Here is a 16,799-nt window from a genome sequence, read left to right on the forward strand (position 1 = left end):
GGGTTCACTCGTTATAGATCTACCACCACAGGTGACTCTCAGTGGATAGTTTATTCCTCTGTGTCTATGCTCTTCTTTTTTATGTTTCCAAGATGCAATAGTCACTTTATAGAGGGTGTTCAAGGTGCTGTCTCAAATGATGGGGAAATGGGGGGGGGGTGTCATAAGACAAGATTTGCTATCTCTCAAATTGCACTCCAAATCTGACTTCATTGATTTTCAGCTGATACTCCAAAAAATTTAAGATCCACCTACTTTGGGCGAATTTTGTGATTTCTAGGCAACCGTACCGCAATTTCTCAGAAACTGATAAACTTCTCTGACTATCTATTGACTGACACAATGAATTTCCCTATCATGTACTGGGTACATGACACAAATTGATGGTTCAGCTCATGTGAGAGAAGTGGATCAGGCAACAGTTTGAGTAAGCAGCTAAACATCAGAAAGAACAGCATCCACACCCAAAGACATCCAAAAATGGCTGGTGGGTATGGCATTTAAAATAACATATAAGTGTTATTCTTCTGTTCCATTGAACTAAAGGAAGGAAAGAATGGAATTAATAAAATATTAGCACAAAAGAATTTATTAATCCACTACTACTCAAGGAAGTTATATCTTAACCCACTTGTTTCTCATACTTCACAGTGAATTGGAAAAAACAAGTGAGTTTGGATAAAACTTCCTTGGGCAATGGCGGATTAAGGAATTCTTTTTGTGTTGATTTTGTGCCCTCAAAATCATGAAACAGTAGAGGCTTGTAAAGAGTGCCTTTTTATCTGTTAATTGGCAGAAATTCAGGAGAAGTGGAATACATTAACTCGGCTAGATGAGAATAAGCATGCGTAAAGAGCTATAAATTTACATTTAACACAGACCATTTTTTAAAGTGTCAGACTGTACAGTCTTCTTGTCAAACATAGTGTTTAATTATACTGCAGTATCAGCCCTGGATGTATTAGTCGTCTCCCACAGCCACTTGCTATTTCTCCAGAACACTGAGTCAGTTCACAACAGCCAGTTGACTGGTTGAGAAAGAAGGTTGAACAGAAGTATAACATGTGCCCAAACAACCATGGGGTTGTCATGCTACCACAGAACTGCCAGAAATGTGGGCTGCTCAGCAGTGAAGTAAATTTGGGTTGAATGAAGATCTGACTATACAGTGGTACCTCGAGTTAAGTACTTAATTTGTTCCGGAGGTCTGTTCTTAACCTGAAACTGTTCTTAACCTGAAGCACCACTTTAGCTAATGGGGCCTCCTGCTGCCACCACACCACCATTGTGCGATTTCTGTTCTCATCCTGAAGCAAAGTTCTCAACCTGAGGTACTATTTCTGGGTTAGCGGAGTCTGTAACCTGAAGCGTATGTAACCCGAGGTACCACTATATAGTAAAGCGGAAACATGGTCGCTCTTCTGTACAATGCATCTTCTAGTTTTCATGCCCAGCTGTAACTAAGCCTAAGTATGTGCTGCTGAATCAACAACATATTGAATTTTAGACTGTGGGCGCTGCAAAGCAGGGATGTATCCTCTTATATTCTGTAGAGCAGGGATGGGGAACCCCAGCCTGCATGGCCAATGGTCAGTGATGATAGGAGCTGTAGTTCAACAATAAAACAATGAACAGGGTGGTGATGCAATGACTATTGAAATCGACACAAGGTAATATCACCAAGGCAACTATCTGTAAACAAACAATAAACGTCCATAAAAATGGCGAAAGTAGTTTCCCTCCACAAATTTGTTTTATCTTAAGCAATTGCAAATGCAGTAAATAAAGAGCTCACTTCTGATATACCAGTGGTTCAGTGCTCAGACGTCGTTCTGGTAATCAGATGTTTTGTCGCTAAAGAGCTTAGTCATTGAGCTTTATAGTACATAATATACAGTGGTACTTCAGTTTTCGAACGTCTCAGAAGTCAAACGTTTTGGGTTTCGAATGCCGAAAACCTGGAAGTAAATGCTTCTGTTTTTGAACGCGTCGAACGACTTCCACTGAGTCGTCCCCCCCCCAAATTTTCTCTATTGAATTTACAGACAGCCCTTTGCGTCTTGGTTTTCAAATGTTTTGGAAGTCAAGTGGTCTTCCTGAATGGATTATGTTCGAAAACCGAGGTACCACTGTACAAGGTAAAACAGTATGCAAACGACTTAAAGCAGGACATAGCTGTTCCCATCTGCATGTTTCCATCGGGAGAAGCACAGAAAGAGGATGATGTCTCTATCTTCCATCTCTGCCTCCAAGCACCTCCCCACATAAAAGGGTGCCTTGCTGGCTACGCATAGGAAGAGGAAGGAGTAGCCAGCATGTGCATATGACATCCTATGTCGGCGGCGTGGTGGCAGGCACCCACAATCCTGAGGACAAGATGGCTCCCCTGGCTCAAGATGTATTTGTGTATATGATGTGTAAGTGTGTTGAAGGGTCAGGAGCTCTGCTCTGGTTCCTACTGCTTTTGCTCACCATTTTTAAAATTGCCGTTTTAGACTTGCTCAGCCATTTAGCCAGACGTTCCTTCCTGACAAAAGACCAGTGAAGTCCTGGATGTATTATGGGAACAGGAGGCTTTGCCTCAAGTATAAACCACAGGTTTCCCCATACTTATCTGAATCAGGGCTATTCTTTTTTTTTTTTACATCACGTGAAATATCCAGCAATTTTTCAAAAAATGGAATTTGGATGGAATGCTCACAAGTGCCTCCTGCATTAGTAAATTGGCCATTGTGTTTTAAATATTGCTTCTAAAGCCACATGTCTTCCTTTAAGAACCCTTGAATATGGAATAATAGAGAGAGAGAGAAAGCAACTAGTCTTGCAATCAGTTTTCCAAAATGATATAATCAGCCATGACAATTTTCATGTAATGATCAAATTTAGGTTCTGAAATTGTTTATTAAAGAAGAGGACTAGAGAACAGTGTGTGTGAACAGCATGAAAAATGGAACTGTCTTATTGTTTGATTGAAACCTTCATATCTGAAATGCATAACACACCAGCCTAGCTATTTCAATCAAATTAAATATTTTATAACCATTTTCAAGCGAACCATTAATTTTACATGTATGAATTATTTATCCTGTGCCAATGCTGATAGTTCGTTCAGTTCTACAAACCAACAAAAAAAAAACCCAACACCCCACTCCATGATATCTAAAACTCCCCAAAACTCGAGTATTTTGTGCATGCTGAGATGGAAATTGCAGGCCAAAGACGGAAAAAGAAATGAAGATGGAAATGAATTGTACATATATTTGTAGAGACATGGCGAGAGAGAGGGAGAGAAAAGAATCATTAAGCCATAATGTTATTGATGGACAAAGCGTGTTTTGTGCTGTTTGTATTTCACGTGCCATCATCTGCAAAGTAATACAGAATAGCTGGAGGCCATGACCTAGACCAGTCCATCACAACTTGTGATTCACCAATCCTGGTGCAAAACTCCCAGCCATATATCCCCCCCCCCCCCGAGATTCAATTATCAGAGTTATCTTGGAAGTTAAGAGAATTGTAGCCCTCTGAAGGGAATAGGGGTCTCCTAAAAACTCTTAGCACCTTAACAAGCTGCAGCTCCCAGAATTCTTAGGGGGAAGCCATATCCTTTCAAAATGGTATGCTGTATGGTGCAGATTGGGCTTTAGGGAGGAATTCAGTGGTGGAACAGTGGAGAAACACTAAGGTGATAGTTCCGTCAGGGCAAGCATCTCATCTTGCCAGATGGAACAATCTCCTTTTCCCACATGCCATTGGGGAGGGGGCAGTCTTCCAATCCCTCCCCTGAGCCAGTTTCTAAGTCTTTGCACAGGGCTTCTGCTGACAAGACTCAGCTGAATGACCCTTAGTCATTCCCACTGTCTTGAGGTAAAGCTCTCCTCCTGAGAGGACTGATGGCCCTGTGCTAGTGGTAGTCAATGTTTTGTGAATTTGACAGCAGGAATTGGATGATAGGGATGCCTTGGAAATTCCAACATGAACCAATGGCCTTCAGTGTGTGTAGACTGGAACATAGTTATCCACTGGCTTTCATGTTTTACAAACTGAAGTGTAGGTGGGTTCAGGCATGGCCCAAGACCAGATCGCAGCTCAAAAGAATTTATTGTAACAACAGGAACAAGTCCGACAAACAAGGTCACTTAAGGTATACAGTGGTACCTCGGGTTACATATGCTTCAGGTTACATGCGCTTCAGGTTACAGACTCTGCTAACCCAGAAATATTACCTGGGGGTTAAGAACTTTGCTTCAGGATGAGAACAGAAATCGTGCAGTGGCAGCGCAGCGGCAGCAGGAGGCCCCATTAGCTAAAGTGGTGCTTCAGGTTAAGAACAGTTTCAGGTTAAGAACGGACCTCCGGAATGAATTAAGTTCTTAACCTGAGGTACCACTGTATATATACCTGAAGCCAGCCCAGGCAAAACACATACTTTGCCTGTTATAGGTCGTCTTAATGCTGCAATTAGCAAATTACAACACTGGCCATATTTCAGCAGGGACTGGCTGCCTGACAGCTACTAACAATGTCATTGTAGGATTTTATAATCCTCTTTCTTTTGTTATGCAGATTAATCTCCTAAGCTCCAGGAGGCCTTAAGGCCTAGGCCTGCATTGCATGCATACAGCCTGGCTTCAGCCCACAATGCCTGCATACATAACACAAACATTTCTACTCAAAAAGAGTATCAAAATACAATTAAAATGGCCTTCCTTCCTTCTTTCTAAAAAGCTTTCTTTTTTTAGAAAATAAATATTAAAACCTATATTTTAAAATGTAGTGCAGATTTTTGTGCAGCTTTTTATTTTTAAAAATAGTTTAATGCTGAAAAATACAGCAGAATTGAATTTTGGATAAGCACGTGCAAATGTGGCATGGACTGGAAGCAGACTGATTCTTCCACCTTGAACACATGCACAAGGAGAAAATGTGTAAAATTCTGTTACCCTTAGAAGAGCATTTACTGCTCTTCATTTTGAAATGATGCCTTCAGCCTATTTGGAGTGAAAGTATAGCAGGATTCTCTATGCCCAGCTGACATGAGTTTGTGGTACTGGGGATGTGGAAGATATAGTGTACTGTGGAGGTGGAAGATATAGCGTCTGTTGTATATCAGTGCTTATTTTGGGGGGAGACCTTTTGAGAGCAAGAGCTGGCTGGACCCTGATTGATATTCTTTGTGATCTTTTGGCATGCTACAATAACCCTACTACAAACAAGGTTGCTACCCTTGCAAGTAGCAATTCAAAAAAAATTCACCAAAGATTTCTAAAAATGTCTGCCATGTCATAGCTGTCAACTTACAGATTTGAAAATAAGGGACCAGCAGCCTCAAAATTAAGGTATCAGCAGCCAAAATAAGAGATTTTAGTCAAACAGCTCCTTTTCTTTCCCCCATAGTAGTCAATCAAAGGAGCCTCCAAAACAAATCCAAAAGCCCCCCCTCCCACGAGATCGCCACCCGCCATTGTACTCAACCAGCTCCTTTCCTTTTTTCCTTTCCCCCCACCATGTGTCTCCGCTCCAGATAGACCTTTTCCCCAGCAAGGGTGAGTGGGCCGTTGATGACGTATCCATCCAATTCTGAGCACAGGTATGTTCAACTTCTGAGCCCCTCCGAGCCAAAGGCAGAAAGCCCAGCCAGCAGCCGAACGAAGCCTCAAGCGGTGGTTCCCACAGTGCAGCAACCCTGCAAAGGGGATGCAGCAAGGAAAACCACCGACACCTCTCCACTGGGAAGCGCTGAGCAAAGGTGAGTCCCCAGGCAACATGGCCGATTTGATTGGCACAAGGCATGCAAGCCCCACCCCCCAGTTGTTCTTAGACTCCTTACTGGGTGAGCAACGCAGCTAAGCAACACAGTTGGAGCCTCCTTCCTCCCTGGCCAGCAGGGAGGGAGGGAGAGGAGCTGCTTCCTTTGAAACCCAGGAAATTTAAGGGACATCATCAATAAGGGACAGCGGCGGGAAATAGTGCTGGGATAAGGGAGTTTCCCGCCAAATAAGGGACGGTTGACAGCTATGTGCCATGTACTGCCAAAACACCAACCACAATTGCATCTTGACGTTGTTATCAATCCTTGTTTGCAGCACTGCCCATCCCTGCCACCACCAGCAGCGTGGTGCAGCTGTAGTGATATCTCACAGAATTCTTGAGAGATCTTGTGATAACTCCCCAATATCTCATTGGAAGCTGCTATAGCCACATGACACTGGTAAGCGAGGCTTCGGCAGGGGGAGGGACTATCCCTTGCCATTTTGCCTCAGGTGGCAAAACAGGATGGGATGCCCCTGAGAATTATTATTTGTGCTATGCTTTAACCCTGCATTCCTGGTGTTTGTCCTAGCAGCCATGTAGATTTGCTAACAGTATTTGTGACTATGTAAATTTGTGTACACTTTAATGTGCAAGAATAGCATGACTGCCTCTCTTACCAGAAAAACAAGCAGGGTTGTGCACGATGGCTTCCAGTTTATATGCATAGTAAATATCTACATAATCTTTACATTAAAAATTAGACTTATAATGGTGCATGTCTTTTTACAAATGAAATCTCTCTCACACACACATGCACACACACACACCTCTATAGTGAGATACGTTCATGTGTGAAGAAGTTCTGAGCTCGAAGCCTATGCTGATGATATGACACTGTACTGATGCCCTGGTTAGCGGATAAAAACATGGCTCTCCCTCCAGCTCCTTCCATATACAGTTGTACCTTGGAAGTCAAACAGAATCCATTCCGGAAGTCCATTCGAATTCCAAAACATTTGGAAACCAAAGTGTGGCTTCTCATTGGCTGCAGGAATCTCCTGCAGCCAACCGGAAGCCATGGAAGCCCCATCGGACATTGGGCTTCCAAAAGAACATTCGAAAACCTGAACACTCACTTCCGGGTTTCAATCGTCCGGGAGCTGATTCATTCGGGAATCAAGACATTCGTGATCCAAGATACGACTGTATAGATGTTCTATGTACTACCCATGCAGGGGCCAGATGGATTGCATTAGATGTAGCCAATGTAATACTGGAAAACGCCAATTAACCGCAGCCAGCAGAATCAATGGACAAGGTTGATTGGTGCTGTCGCCAACTGCACCAGAAGAGTGCCACATTGGGTACCCCTGGATTAAATATTTAGGCCTTTCAAGTTTACTTAATTCAGTTCTGCATGTAGGTGAGTGCTTAAGTGTCAGACACACATTTCGCCGTCAACTAAGCTTGTGCTCTAATCTTTATTGTCATTTGAGTTTTGTTTCCCATTTGGGGTTACTTTTGTTATATGCAAATCAAGGTGATTTGCAAGGCAAGAAAGATTCATAAATAAATATTTGAACAGAGGATGGTTGGAATATACACAATGATATAAGCAGCTTGCCAAGGAAACAAACAACTCCCAAAATGTCAGTCACCAGTGAAGTGTACTCTAACATACCATGCAAATTTCTCTCCCTTTACCAATATGCAAAAGAAGAAGAAAAGACTAAGCCCTTGATTCAACATCTTACAATATCTTCTAAATAGTAATTTTGCACAAAAATGTGGTGCCAAATTCTTGACTCCATGTTAAGGTTTTTTGTTCTACATCTCAGAAATGTGACTGGCTTGGCATGCCTTAGAATTATTCAATACAACGCCAAACTAAATTACAGCTTGTATTCCTATTATTAAACACACACACACACACACACACACACACACAAATAGATAATGAGAAATTTTGTGAAGATGTATTCAGTGACTGCTGAATGAACAAAATTCCAAATACTCATTTTTATAAAGGGGATGTTTCATTAGAGTTGAGAGCTCTGCAAACCAATATAGCAATCAGTGTCTCTGTGAAGATGTAATTGAAGCTCTGAAATAAACACAAGTCCCTGTGGACAAACTAGGCCATGGCAGGCCATATGGGCATCCACCCTCATTGCCCCTCTGGGAATCAAATCTGCCAAAGAACATGCAATCAGCCCACTGGAACATTGACAGCATAACTGTGTAAGGTGATCTGTTCTCACCTCCCATCTCTTGTTTGTTTGTGTACACCAAAAGCCCAATACACTATTTGACCATCCTGGATATTCATCTGCTCAAGGTCTGTATCTGCCTATCTTTGAACCTGAGTATGGCCACAGTGGATGCAGCCCTGATTATGAATTAGGTTGTTTGAAATCTGTGATACTAAGTTATACAAATGAACTTGCTTTGAATTGTCTTTTTAAGAAGCCGGCAGGTCACTTTAGGTCTTTGTGTAATGCTCATATTAAGGGGAAGGGAGAAGGAAAGATTGGCAGAGAGGAATAAATTTATTTATATTAAAGTGGTTTACAATATAATAGCATATATAAAACTGTTACATGTATAAAAATAGTTGAAAGGATTGCATATAAAAACAAATATAAATATAAAAACAGTTTAAAACAACAGCAGCCCATACATAAAATCATAAAAAGTAGGGGAAATTGTTGTATGGGAGAAAGAAAAACAAACAAACACAAAAAGTCAAATAAACTAATAACAAGAATAGCAACAATAATAAAATGGAGATCCAATGACTAATTGGAAATGGATAGAAAAATCATTTTTTAGTCTCCAAACTTGATTGGTAATGTATCTAAACTTCCAAGTACTATAAAATCCATATTTGTAAGTGTGGCCATTGTGTGTACAGGATTGTATCCTAGAAGCATTTTCAAGCCTGTGTGCAACAGGGACTGAAATCAGAACACAGGTATTATAAAAGTCTGGACAAGAAAAAAGTTAATGGAAGAAGAATTTATAAAAAATAATAATACTAAGTCAGTTATTTGTGGTCAGGTTCTTTGGTGCATTAGGAGTAGATAATCAGCAGTTATATACTGACTGCACTGAAGAAATATTATGGTGAAAGAAAAGATTCCTTTCTATATAAGTCTTGATCAATATGAAGCCATTTCATTTAATAGCCAAGATTTTACACTACCATTTATTTTCAGATTCATTGAGTTTTCTGGCTAGTGCCTTTGTTGATTTTTTCAACTCCCACATCCATAAGTAAATGCAGCGATACCCAAGACCAAGACAGAGAGAAAAATATTAACTTGCTGATGCCCAGTGAGTTCCTTTCATCCACTCTGTGTAGTTTTTCCTGAGTAATCAGGCAACTGTGTTGTATTCAACTTTGTTAAGCAAAGGTGTGAAATAATACGCAAGCTATAAAAAAATGCTGATTGAAGATGACAAGAACTGTGGAAGGCCAAAAGGATTCCTATTCCTATCCATTTACAACTCCACCTTCACTGAAAAGTTGCTTTAACAAAGGACACACACAATGATACAGGTTGCAAAAGGGCCCTGAACAGAAACTCAAGAATTAATGATGGTGATGATGATAATGTATGGAATAAAAATATATTATTTGATGTGCATATACAGGTGTGAAAAAACATAGAAAATCTCAAAGGAAGTCATGACACAATTATATATACATATATTCTGAGTTAAGCAGACGTTAACATTCTTTTGTCAAAAGTTTTCTAGGATACAATAGATGTAGTTGTGTTTGAAACTCACTTAAGAAAGCTTGTGTTTCTGGGCTTCGCTGCTGTTATTGTCTGTTCCCTAGGTTGGCATAATGTACTGTATTTGTTCACACTCTTGTTTTCACTCTGTTATGCTTCAATATGGAAGATTCGTCGAGCGCTGCTCTTTACCAAGATATGTAGAAGCCTGTTTTATCCAGGTGAAACTTCTGGGAGTTAGATAATAGACGTGTGTGCAAAAGATTTGGACAAATGCTGAAGCAAGAAGTGAAGAAAGCCTGTTTGGAAACATCCAGGGCTTGACAAAGCAGGATCTTTTCTAAAGCACCCCACCCTGAAGGAGAGACCTCCAAAGAGATTTGGAGATTCAGATGTTTTGAAAAATGTGCCTTCAGTTTGACTGCTAATAGGGAAAGTTTGCAAACTTTTTCTGGGTTGTTGTTGTTTAGTCGTTTAGTCATGTCCAACTCTTCATGACCCCATGGACCAGAGCACGCCAGGCACTCCTGTCTTCCACTGCCTCCCGCAGTTTGGTCAAACTCATGCTGGTAGCTTCAAGAACACTGTCCAACCATCTTGTCCTCTGTCATCCCCTTCTCCTTGTGCACTCCATCTTTCCCAACATCAGGGTCTTTTCCAGGGAGTCTTCTCTTCTGGGTTACCCTGTGCCATCTCTAGTTCAGTGTATAATCCAGATTCCAAGATTTTCTGTTTAAAACAAAGCTCTGTGTTCCCCATTCAGTTCTATGGAGACTTCTTTTTTTCCCCTTTTTACCTAGCACTCTTTTTCACTTTTGGTTAGGAATCCCTCTGGAGTGGATAAAATCTGCCAAATTGCAGACATGCAAGTCCAGGGAACTTTGGTGGGGTGTGGAGGGATATTCACTTTCCTCCATATCAGGGCAGTATCTTTACTGAGCCAAGAAAAGCTCCCAAAGGTATACATTTCATATGTCCAGAAATAATTGTACATTATTTTTTTTAAGAAAAGGAAAACAAACTGAAAACCCATGCAGTGTCATCTACCAGGTAACAGTTCTCACATGCCCTGCAGCACAAAGTCATGGAATGAGACTATGGGGTGGATCTCAGTGCTGGATTTATGTATAGGCTAAGTAGGCTGAAGCTCAGGGCGTCTAAATCTAGGGCGCCTCGCCAGCCCCCCCCCCCCCCGCTCCCCAGTGGGCAGTCTCCTTTCTCCCAAAATTACAAACCCAAGACTTCATGCAAGGGCAGGGCAACTCAGGCCCAGCAACTATGAGACTCAGGGCTTACCAGTGGAGTCCAATTTGAAGCAGTGGGGCGCAACGTGATATATTTTTTTTGTAGGGCCCCAGTTCACAGCCAAAGTCTGCGAAATCTTATAGATATAAATAAAATCCATCTAGATTGCCCTGGTGCGGGCCCCCTCTTAGGAGCAGCAAGTGGGGCCGAATTGGGCCAACTTGCTCCAATTGCCTTAAGGTCAGTCCTGATGAGACTGTGCAGGGGTTGGACTGACAAGCCCTGCACCTTCTAGGTCTCTGGTGTCACTATTCAGAGTACAGACTCAAGGACTTGTTATGGAAGTAAAGGAGGACACTTATTGGATATCAGTTTTGTCACTTCTCCCCCCCACAAACCCCGAGACAATGAGCCCAGCCACCTTTTATCACAGTCACAAAACTACTACACTACAGCATGGCCATAAACCTGTACGTTCAACCAATCAAAGATACCCGAGTTACCCCTACCAAGTAAAGTTTTTAGGATGCATCTCACAGAGCAGGGTTTATTTTCTGGTCATAAGTGGCACATGAACAGATATACAAAAAAGTGGTCCTGAGCCTTGTAGAGTTTTCCAGATTAAAACCAGATTAAAATCTGTAACTGGGCCTAGAAACACACAGGCTATCTGTGCAATGGCACAACACAGAGTGTGCATGGTTGCACTTGTAAAAACAGTAAAGAGCCACATTTTGCAAGAATCAGACAAATAATCTTGACATAGACACATCTAAAGTCAAGATACATTTTGTAGAAATGACTGCTATTCAGACACATGCTTCATTATTTTTTCAGTGTCATGTGTGAATGCTGTTTGTGTACAATCACAATGGCATACCAGTAAGTGGGACATTTCCCAATTTGCAGAGTGCTGTGTGCACAGAAGACCCGCAGGGTTCTGGATAGGGGCCAACATCAAAATTTCTTCAAAAAAAGGATTTTCTTTTGGCATTAAATGGATTATATTTTTGTCGGGGGTGGAGGACAATAGAGATTAGAGCGTATCTGAGGCAAAATCATGTTAAAATAGGATCATTGATGTCTGTGAGTCTGTTCCATAATAAGCGGTGAAAGGAAGGAGGCAATAATTTCCAATCTGAAAAGAAGATAAAGTACACCCCAAAGGGAATTGATGTACCAAATGTTTTCAGGATCGAGAATGTGAAAACTGTCATAGGTGTGAAGTTTTAAAGTCATCGCCACTGATTAATTCCTCCAACATAAAACACACACACACACACACACACACACACATTGATTTAGACATGGGAAGAGTGAACAGGAATCCATTAGGAAGCAGAAAATATGGCATAGCTATGAAAATCAATGCATTTGGCAAAACTGAAAACAGAAAGAAGGAGAGGCGTGCAATCATATCTCAAAAAGGCACTGTCAATTGAACAACCATGAAATACAACTGTGGCAGCAATAGGGTACAACACTGTTTTCTATTCAGTGCTAGAAAAAAGGCAGGGTGGTATTCAATTTTATAGCAGCACACAGAAAATAAAGGTATTCATAATACTGATGATATGTCGTAAGAATAGAAATATAAATCTTTAGAATAGTAAAAAGAAAAGAAAAGAAAAAGGGAGGGAAAGCAATTCTAACGCACAATTTCTTTCGGATTGCATTGCCTCAAGCTAACACCATTCCATTATTATTATTTTTTGAGGTTCACTAAAGAAAATGGGGCAGCAAGGTGATTGTTCTCTTAAGCACCCTTAACAAACTACAATTCCCAGGATCGTTGTTAAGCACCCTTAACAAACTATAATTCCCAAAGGATGTCTTTTTCTGGTTTGTCTCAGGCAGCAAAATGTATTGGACCATCCCCCCCCCTCAGACACTTGTTGAATGCAGTATGCGCACACACCATTTAACAAGCTGCTTTCCCCCCCACTGTTTGGTTGAAACGTTTGAAAGCTCTGCCTGCACTAACAACACCACAGCTGTAAAAAATATTTTTTTAAAAAAATGGTTTGCTTGTACATTAGTGGGAAGGTCTCTCAGTCCTTCAGATGAGCTTTTCAGAGTTAGAATAAGAGGAATCAGTGAAAAATCACCATCCCTCTTCCAGGAAGCACACCCCACAAGTGCAGTTGCACTCACAGGTGTCCCAGATCCGAGTCAGTATAAGCTATTTGCTTCCATAACTTAGTGACTTAAATGTTGCCGCTTTATGGTTTGAAGTGGACTTTTTAGAAAGCAATTGTGATGAAATTACAGCTCTTGGTGAAGATAAGGCATTATCCCACTGGCCACGCTCATCACATGGAGCTCCTTTCCTGGCAGAGCTGGGTATACGGATGAGTTGCCCAAGTCAACTAATTCCATTCTGTTTGAAGGACCTGGAACAAAGGCCAGCTTCCTATCCCCGCTCTGTAATAATTGCATGTGCTTTGCATTACAAGATTGCAGTATTTCAGTATGACAGCTTTCAATTGACTGTGCACCCCTTTGTCTTTTATTCCTCTCTCTGTACTTGCGGCCCCTCTATTCTACTCTTTCATGCTGCTTTAACGAAGTTGACTGCCACATCTATTAGCCTTCCCCATCAATACATTAAAACATTCTTCTGAGAAAAAAGCGCTGTTAAATATTACCTTGGTTAGTAATGTAATTGAACAGGATAATGACAGCACATTGACATTGTTAAGGTTTGTGACCTAATGATTTATGAGGCAAGTTACAATTGCAGACACATTGATTTCAGTAACTAGGCCATGAACAAGAGCAGTGAACAATTTGCTCATTTCTTTATTGTTTTAAAACATCTCGCCCTATGCCCACCTCATATTATGTTCATCACACAATTGTGTCTTTGAAAGCTTGCTGACTCCCTAGGGGAGTGATGTAGGAAGTGGCGTTTGCCTGAGAAGGTGAGCTAGTACAGAACTGGTCACAGAGGTCAAAACAGTTTGCAAAAGTACACTAGCTTTCTTCTATTGGAACAGAGAAAACAAACAGCTTCTACACTCCGTTCAACAAGCATGGGGTATTTTCAATGTGCAAATGCCCTACTTCCTCATGGTATGCCTACTGATTTCCTCACCATACTTGATGAATTATTCAGATGTAAGTTAGTACAAGGAACATTGGAAAATTCACTGCTGGAACAATACTATGAATGCATCACCGTTCACTGAAGTCAGGAACCGACACCCTAAGCAAAGATGGAGACCATGTAGCCCTCCAGGTGCTGGATATCTGGACATAGGGAGGGAGGAAATTTATCTGGTTCACATTCTAATGTGAACCTACTTACTTCCTGGAACAATATACAGACCATGATCTTTTGAAATTGCGCTTCTCCAGTTTTGGCAATACAGATCTCCAACAACAAAAATGCATTAAAAAGCAAGTATTAGAAAAAAAATTCACACAAAAAATCGCATTGGTGAAAACAACATACAGAAATACCATATATTGCATAATGTATGTATACTAAACTAAATTGCAGATTCCAAATTGCTCTTTAACATGGAACATCACCACAAGAGAATAATCATGGAAGCCATCGAGATAGAGAAACACCCTCACAACATGAACAAGCGTGACGACACATCCCGCTTGCCAGACATCTGGAAATTAGCCCTCCCCACAAAATCTGACACCAGATCCAGAGGCACACAGAACGCCATCACCAATCAACCACACCAGACCCAAACCCAGACCCTCTCCACAGATAAATTACAGACACCATCCAGTAGCCAAACCAGGGTGGCACCTCCGGATGCTGCACCCCCCTGCAATCCCTACACAGATCTGGCTGGCACAGGCCACAAAACCACAGCTCGCCCCTATACACGAAGCCAAGCCAGAGCACAACCAAGTGCAGTACAGCCATCTTCTCAGAAAAACTCTTCACAAAGTTCAAGAGTTCAAGACACGAAGGCTTTAGCAACTAATCCACACCTAATGACCCACCTAAGTGGGATTCAGGAAATCACTCAAGAAATCACTCAAGATATCCCTCAAGTAATTAAGGAACAAAAGAAGAAAAGGCACACTAGCCTGGGAACCTCCTCTCTGCCCAGAACATTGGAGGCTATACACCACACCTCCTCAACAGTATTTACAGGAACTCAAACACTGAGATCCTGCTCTGTTCCAGTAACAAGAAGCCGAAAGCACCAGCCTGAAGATGACGAGTGAGACCTCGTCGAAACGTCGCCTAGACACCCCAACTTTTACACGGGAAGACACCCGAGGACACCAAAACCTGCACTAAACTAAATTGTGTATATTAAGTGAAATGCACACAAAAATGTTTTGATTTCTCATATGGACTTTTTTAAAAAAATTGTGAAAATGCGGAAAACTGAACTTAAAACTGGAAATGATGAGACAAATCGAGATAACCCAAAACCGACAGATTTTGGCATTTCTACCCAGAGGGCCAACAGGCTGGCAATCTCTACACTAGAGAAGGATGAGATATTTTAGCATACTGAAGAAGTTCTCATAATTATCTCATCCTTCCTCTCAATAAACCTAGTAGGGCAGATCACTTGCATTTCTATTTTAAAGACAAAAATCATGGATTTGAGGTAGCGACCTGACCGAGATCACCTAGGTGATATATATAACAAATATTTTATTCTAGGTTTCTACACTTTAGACAACATGATCATGCCAGGTAATAACTCGATTTATGGAGTACATTTTCCCTCTTTGCCTTGGCATTTTGAACTTCCTCATTGTCTCACTTTGTTGGGAAGGTGGCAAACATGAACATGTTAATTCACCTTTTCCTTTACCGGGACCACGCAGCATGGGATGGTGGCAGCAATGGGCTGCCTTCCCTTCGTGGAACTGGAAGAAGATGCTGTGAATAAATAGTGGCTATGACTTAGAACAAAGAGTTCACTGTACATTCTCAGATCCGGTTTACAAATTATACTCATTTTCTCTGTACAGTTAGTCAAATTGGCTTCACACCACATGGAAATATAATTGCCTGAAATCAAAGCATCTTGCTCATCTGCTGTCAACTCAAGTCACTGTGAGGTATAGGCAATGGATCCCTCATATTTGAGGCTGCCATTTTGGGGAAAACGTTACATGTTTTAGAGAGCTTTGAATGGGCAGCCGAGATGTGTGTGTGTCTTTCATGGGAGTTTCTTTGATCAAGTGCCAACATATAAACTCCTGAAATATGAGACATTTTTGAACAGATGGATTAAATACAAATCCAGCAAGAGACAGTGAACACATTTTATATCCTAAGGGCCAAAATATCCCATCAAATTTACCTAAGCCATATTTGGTATGACTTTGAAAGGAATCAGAGCAACCAGATGCTGTCCTCTATCTCTGTAGTTAGAGGCAAAAAGGCAGAAGGCTTGGGAACGGCATATCCCCAAAAGCTTAGTCTTTTTGAGCTTTTGACTGACAGTTCATAAATGGTTGGATAACTTTTTTCTATGCACAGTGTTGCTGCAGTGTAAGCAATGAACTAGTCAAACATGCTGAAAATTAGACAGCTGGACAGTTTAAATTATACACGTTCACTGCAAATTTCATTTCCCCGTCTTCTTTCTCTTCTGATGACCGAGAATAGAAAGGAACCTTGATGGTGACCTATTTTGAAAATTGCTTGCATTAAATGGCAGATGCTTTGCATTTTTTTGTTTTGTTCATACTCTACATTCTAGATGTGCAAGTGTTCATTTCTCTGCCCGAAACGATGCCATTAGACAAACAGAGGGTCTCCATAGAGGTGATTCCAGGCTGCATGTGACTGATACATGGCAACAATTTGCGTGGCAAGGAAGTGATCATATGGCAGAGGAACATGAACTAGCACTCCACAGGTACTGGGAACAATCATGTGTTCATATACCGGTATCATATTGCCACAATTTTGCTACAGAGTTACACACAAGGGTTTTACACACATCATTTAATTGGCCACAGAATGACCCTCCTTGTTTTGGCATCTACTTTGCCTACTCAAAAGTATGGCTAATAAAGTCAGGTTTGAATATCTTTCTGCTACTAATGTGTAGA

The sequence above is a fragment of the Podarcis tiliguerta genome (assembly GCF_965153285.1).
Source record: "Podarcis tiliguerta genome assembly, chromosome: 1".
Taxonomy (NCBI): domain Eukaryota; kingdom Metazoa; phylum Chordata; class Lepidosauria; order Squamata; family Lacertidae; genus Podarcis; species Podarcis tiliguerta.